The sequence below is a fragment of the Falco cherrug genome, chromosome 4 (genome assembly GCF_023634085.1).
Source record: "Falco cherrug isolate bFalChe1 chromosome 4, bFalChe1.pri, whole genome shotgun sequence".
Lineage (NCBI taxonomy): Eukaryota > Metazoa > Chordata > Aves > Falconiformes > Falconidae > Falco > Falco cherrug.
The window spans coordinates 27,161,478-27,167,477 of record NC_073700.1 but is presented as its reverse complement, the minus strand read 5'-3'; positions in this window follow the sequence as shown (position 1 = coordinate 27,167,477).

Sequence of the window (6,000 nt, the reverse complement as noted above, 5' to 3'; positions counted from 1 at the left end):
CAGCTATTTCCATCTTCCCTCTTCCTTCCAAGCAGATCTGAATATCTGCATAGTTTGGGGCTGATTGTTTTAGCATTTCTTTTTTTCGGGGGCAGGGGGGGCGGGGTTCAGAGGATCTTTCCTGCATTCCCAGAAATAGAACACAAACATCTACTACTCGGATGTTTTGTTAAGTTATTTTCATTAAAAAAATAAACTTGCTTCCATCTGGGAATTTTGTTAAGTGTTTTAGATATGTTTTTAACTTCTCTGCATCCCATCACCAGGCGTGGATTTCAGCCAAGGGCATGAACACAGCTCTTAAGGGATGGTCGGAATCTGGCTCTGAAGCTCTCACCTGACTTTGTTCTGATAGACGCCGCTCCAAGCTCCTCCTCCGCAGATCTGATTTCTCCCAAATGTTGAGAATATCTGGATTCCTGCCTGAATTCTGTCCGTTTGGGTCCAGCTTCATCCCCAGCCCCATCTGGTCACCAGGAGAGGTTCTCCAAGCCAACAGACCTGCTGGGGTTCAGGTGGCCCCGGGGCAGCGAGAGCTGCAGGGGGACAGGAGCAAGCATCGGGGCACCTCGCCAGGCAGGTGAATTGTCACCTGCCTGCAGGATCTCATGGGGGCTCCATTAAATCCTCCTTCTCAGGGAAAGGGGGTGTCAGGAAGGGGTGACTCGCGGGTCTCCAACAGCAGGTGGGTGACTCACGGCTCACTGCAGGGGCACGATGCCAAAGGGGTTGCACTGCAGCGAGAGTCGCGGGCACCAGCGCACCCCGGCTGATGCGCCCCTCGCTGCTCCCAGCAGCTCTTCCATTTGCCTCCTTCCCAGCTGCAGCACGAGCGGAGGAGCACAATTAGCAGCGTTATTTTTATTTTTTTTCTGCTTTCACAGCATTAAGAAACTGACGTCTCAGGAGGAACATTACAATTTCCAGTGGAACCAGCTACCTTCCCACCTCTTTTTTTTTTATTATTTTATTTTATTTTTGTTTGACATGCATGCCTTTACTTTCCCGAATGAAGAGTGCCACTAACTACCTCTTAAAATATTATTACAGAAGGGCTGTATTCTACTGAGAATGGCATTTTTTGTAATAACCCCATTTTCCTTTTCACTTATTCTTACCTAAAAAGTTTCAGATTGCAGCTCATCCATCTCCCTGACACCCAAATCCCCTCTCACGTTTTCAAATTTATATATAATATTGTTAACCCGTTATTAGCCCATAGTACCAGGGAAAAAAATAATAAATAAAAGCAACATGAGAAAGGGCCCAGCTCCAAGCAGAGGTGCAGGATGCGTGCATGGGTCCATCCCTTGGGGCTGCTGTTTTGGGGACATTCATTGCACATGTGTGGCTGTGGAGCCTGCCTTCCCCCTGCAGCCTCCCCCTGCACAGGGCTTTGCGGGGACACCTCAGTGTCACCCCTCACTTTCTCCCTGGCTCTGCTCCAGTGCCTGGTGGGCAGCTTCAGCCCACTCTGCCCCACATCATGTGGGGGGTGACACTCACGCTGCCCCCAGCCTGCCCAGACAGAAAAACTGGGGACCAAAGATTGCAGAGGAGTAGAAAACCAAACTACCCCTGCTTTTCCTCCAGCCAGGACCGGAGAGGTCATTTTCCAAAGGATGTGAGTGTGTGAGCTCATCCCAGTGGGGCAGCGGCGATGCACGTGGTGCTAAAAACTCCCTGACCTGGGTTCCCAGGGGTGGGAGGGGAAGGATGGGGATGAGGTATGGCTCGGGATGCAGAGGCAGAGCTGGCAACTCTGTGCTGTCCACCTGAGACAGGGCCAGTCCACCTCAGTGCATCCCGGTCTATCCCAGCTCCCCCAGAAAAGATTCAGGAGCAGCTGGATGAGGTGCATCAGTACTCGGCAGCTTTTGCTCCTCTATTCCTTGGAATCCAGGGTTCATCTACGGCACCACACAGCCCCTCGGCTGGCAGTGACATGTAGGAGCGTAGCTGCTGGTACCCAGGCAGGCAAAGAGGCTTTTGCTGCTTGTGGTTCGGGAGGAGGAGGGCAGCTTGCGTTTGGTTATCAAGCAGCATCCTGAGGACAGGAAGGAGGTTGTCAGAAATGTAGTTATCCTCTGTGAGCTTTTCAGCAAAATAAAAAAAAAGTAACCTTTATCATGTGAAAATCTCTGTTATGTGAAAGCAACAGCTTTCTATTTTCATCAGGCTGTAATGATTTACTTGCAAGGAAAGAAAAAAGCTGGATCTTCATTAAAGTTTTCTTTTTCTCCCCTGAAACTTTCAACCAGCTGTGCACAGACCTGACAGTAAACTGCTATTCTTGTTTGTTATCGTCTTAAAAAAAAAAAAAAGTGCATTCCTCACCAAAATCACACCTACCCAGTGTGCTGAGATTTTTATTTATTTTTTCTTTCCCTTCTGTGTGTGTGGTTTTTATTATAACTCGCAGGCAACTGCTTAACATCAACAACAACAACGAAACTTTGGCAGAAGCCACCTCAAAGGATCCGTGTGCGAAATGTTCAATGAACTTCCTAGCTACCAATAATTCCAGTTGGCTGCTTTTCCTTGAGCTGCATCCTCCCGGCGTCGGGGTGTGGAAGTGGTCAGCACCCCATTGCTCGCGGGGGCTCCAGCAGCTGCACGAGGCTTCCCGGAGCAGCGGCTCTTTGGGAACGGGGGGAAGTGGGAGAAGTTGATTAGTTCCTTTCCTTTTTCTAAATGAAGCTACTTCTCACAAGTCTAAATATTTACTGCCGTTTCTGGACACACACACAAAAATTAATAAAACTATCTGTGGAGCGAGATTCTGATTCCCAATTATTTTGCCTTCGTGAAGTTAAAAAAAAAAATCTCAACTTTGTTTGTGCATTCTTATTGCAAACACAATGCCAACAATGGCTAAATAGACAGCATAATAAATAGCACCACAATGCCGACATAAAGGCCTTTCTGGTACTGCATACAAAATATAAACTGTGCCATGCCATTATTATTCCGGAGCCCTTGCTGAAACAGTGCAGTTGAAATTCCACCCCCAATGTGCACCTAATCAGCCATTCAGAGCCCCTTAATGACTTGTCAGTTCTTTGCCCTGCCATTTTCTGTCCAATTAATTCTTTTATTGTGCACCGGATAAAGGAAGACAAAGGCCTTCCATGCAATAATGAATCATTAAAATTCAGCAGCTCCTCTCTTGTGCTCTTGGCTCCTCACCAGCAATTCAGGCTGTTTCACATTCGTTATGTGTGTGGTGGTTAAAATTCACTCTACCTCAAACAAGACCTTTCAAAATGCTTAACCCTTTCCTGGGTGAAGACCTCCATCACTACATTGGGAATTTAGACACACACACACACACACAAAAAAAAAAAAAAAAAAAAAAAAGGAGGAGGAGGGGGATGAGCGAGGGGAGGAGAAAGGCAGGCAGAGGTATTTTGGGTAAATGTTTTAATATCACTTCTCTGACAGTCACAATATTGCCTGCGCACACATCCACAAACAAATACAGGGAGCAGGAGGCGATGCCAGCGTGCGGTGGGAGCGGGCGGGCTGCAGTGTCAGCGGCTGTGGGTGCCAGTGCCCCTGCTGGGAGTACCCCACCACCCACCCCAGGAGCACCCCGCCACTCAACCCGGGAGCACCCTGCCACTCACCCTGGGAGCATCCTGCCACCCACCCCAGGGGCACCCTGCCACCCACCCCGGGAGCATCCTTCCACCCACCCCAGGGGCACCCTGCCACCCACCCCAGGAGCACCCCACCACCCACCCTGGGAGCACCCCGCCACCCACCCCGGCAGCTTTGCATCACTTTCCCTAAACCAACACTGCCCCGGGAGCGGGCAGCAGAGGCAGGGAGGGACACCCTCTTATTTTGGATTAGGAGTGGCTTGTTTTTCATTCCTAATTGGTTTAAGATAAACTGAAAGAAGCCGGCTTTTAAACCTGAATAAGGGTGTCCAACTGGCTTTTTTTTTTTTTCCTTTCTTTTTTTTTTTTTTTTTTTTTTCATGGGCTTCACTAAATCAGGTCAAAACCAACACTCCAGTTAAGCCAGTGACACACTGTGCATGGCTGAGCTCCGTGGCCATATGGGAGCAGCTTAATAGGGGTCAGCAGGAACGCGGCGGCTCCTCCGAGCACAGGGAGGGCAGAGCCCGCTCTCAGCAGCACCCACCATCTCCATCCAAGTGCCAAACCATTTCTGAGCCAGAGGCCCCGGGGTGGTGGCAGCAGCCACCTGGGCCACTGGTGGCTCCCATCCCACCACGGGCAGTGCCACTGGCAGGCTGCTGCAGAAGCCTGGAGTACGTTTATTTTTTGAACCCTATTAAAACTGTTTCCTTTTCAGTGCAGACTGCATGGTTTGATGGAAAGATGGTGCCTCTTGTTTCTCTCCTCAGGCAGCGAGGTTCTGCAAAAAATTGAACTCACTTTCCACCTACAGCCATAAAACCAGCTGCTGCTCCAGCTACTGAAATCTGCACTTCTCTGTGAACACTTGGCGGCAGAAACCCCGTAGCCCCGACCCCCGTGTGCTGCCTGGAGGGCTGCTCGTCCCCCAAACCCGTGCTTGCTGCCAGGGAGCAGCCCCTGCATCCCATCCCACCCCATCGCATCACCAGGGATTGCCCTGCAACCTCTGCGGCTCCGGTGCGGGCTGGCGTTGTAGGATGGCAGGAGAACGAAGCAATTTGTAATAAGCAGCATTTTCTGTGGTTTGGGCTCCGGGTGACTATTTTTAGCTCCTGCTGACTCATTTGGGAAATGGCTTCCCCTCCCCAAGCCTCATCCTTTGCCACTTGGTGCCATCCTTAATTCCTGTGTATAATATGCATAAAGTGAACTTAAAATGACACCACGCTGGCTCAGCTGGTGGTGGCGGAGGAGACGGGACCGGGACTGGACCAGGTCACCCTGGCTTCCACCCTCCTGTGCAGCTCCCCTTGCCTTGCTAATTAGGGTACCACGTCATGAACCCCCCAAAAAATGTGTGGACCCTCTGCAGGATCTCCCCAAGGAAGAGGGGCGCGGTGGTGAGGATGTCTGTCCTGGGAGCTGGGGCTCCTCTATGCATCACTCACAGAACAGCCAAGAAGTTGAAGTGTAACTCCCCGCTTTCGCTCCCACCCCCCAGAAAGGGAGTTTGGAGCTCTTCCACTGGTGAATTCATGCTTCAGAATTTGTCTTCAGACTTAACAGAGCCCTAAATCAGTTGGATCCAACCTCATGCTCTTGGAGGCTGAAAATAGGGCAATATTGGAGTTAACATTTACAAATCTTTAAAAAAACTTAAAGCCTTTCCCAAGGGCTGCGTTCACCGTGGCATCTCCTCAGCTGGCCAAGCCTCATCCCAGCAGCTCCCACGGCCACCAAGCCTTTCCATGGGCTCACACACCACTGCTCCTGTTCCCAAAACCTCTCCAGCTCGGCAAGGCACCAGGGTCACTGCCCGCAGCACCTGGAAACAGCTTTTGCTGCCCTCCGGGTGCTTAAACACCCTGTACTCCAAACGGCACTCAGGTCTTTAGCTATTTTTATTTTCTGTTGAATTCTTTCTTGCCCCCAGATCACAGGCGACATGTAGCCAGGGGCTGCGAGCATCCTGCCTTGGCAGTGGGAAGATAAAAGTGGCAGAGGGAGGGGGCGGCCGCACATCTCTTTGCATCTCGTGGAGCCTTAGGCTGGAGATGCCAGGCAAGGACAGGCAGCCTGCAGCTGCTGCTTTCGGGATGGCCAGATCCCTGCATTCAGACCCTGGGGGTCCCGTGGGGAGCAGCCCTGTGTGGCGAGGGCTGGAGAGCCCCCCGGGAAGGCTGTTCCATACCCCTGCTCCCGTGACCCCACATCACGCAGCATTGCGGAGCTGGGGGTTGGCTCCGGCGAGCCCAGCTGGGAAAAGCAGACACCCCAAGGCGGTCAGCCTGGAGCTGGGGAGCAGGGCTAGACCCACACAGGACTTTATTAAAGCTGAACACTGTCACAGAAATGCCATTTCAGAATTTCTTTGCCATAAACCTCATAC